The 356-nt window shown below is 45.5% G+C and overlaps 1 protein-coding gene across 1 annotated transcript in view; it reads left to right on the forward strand.

Moving 5' to 3' along the window:
- The window catches only part of LOC119592998, a gene marked incomplete in the record, with an annotated part of 6,522 nt that overhangs the window by 4,586 nt on the left and 1,580 nt on the right, over positions 1–356 (forward strand). The window contains 1 exon segment of the mRNA XM_037941887.1: positions 206–356.

The following is a 356-nucleotide window of genomic DNA, read 5'->3' on the forward strand; positions in this document are numbered from 1 at the left end:
ATGTAAATATGACAGTCATTTTCATCTTTAAAATCAGGTTTCATGTGGCAAATAATCTCGAGATTCGTAGTTTTAATTTTGAGCCACTTGTTATTAAATGATTACCATTTATTTAGTTAGGTGCGCCTGACCCTTTCAGCGAAGCCTCCGACCCTGGAGGTGGCGTGCGGTGGAGGAAACTGACGTGAGGTTACTTTCTTTTCAGAGTGCTGTGGTTCCTACGGGCATTGTTGGGAGTGAGGGAAGCGCCCGTGGCGGTGACGTCCGCAGTGAAATCTAGTGGCCAGTGTTGTGCACAGTGTTACTTGTGTCATTGCAGTGTTTCTCATACAAAAATGTGGGTGGTGTAAACCGAG

Source organism: Penaeus monodon, chromosome 31 (assembly GCF_015228065.2).
Source record: "Penaeus monodon isolate SGIC_2016 chromosome 31, NSTDA_Pmon_1, whole genome shotgun sequence".
Lineage (NCBI taxonomy): Eukaryota > Metazoa > Arthropoda > Malacostraca > Decapoda > Penaeidae > Penaeus > Penaeus monodon.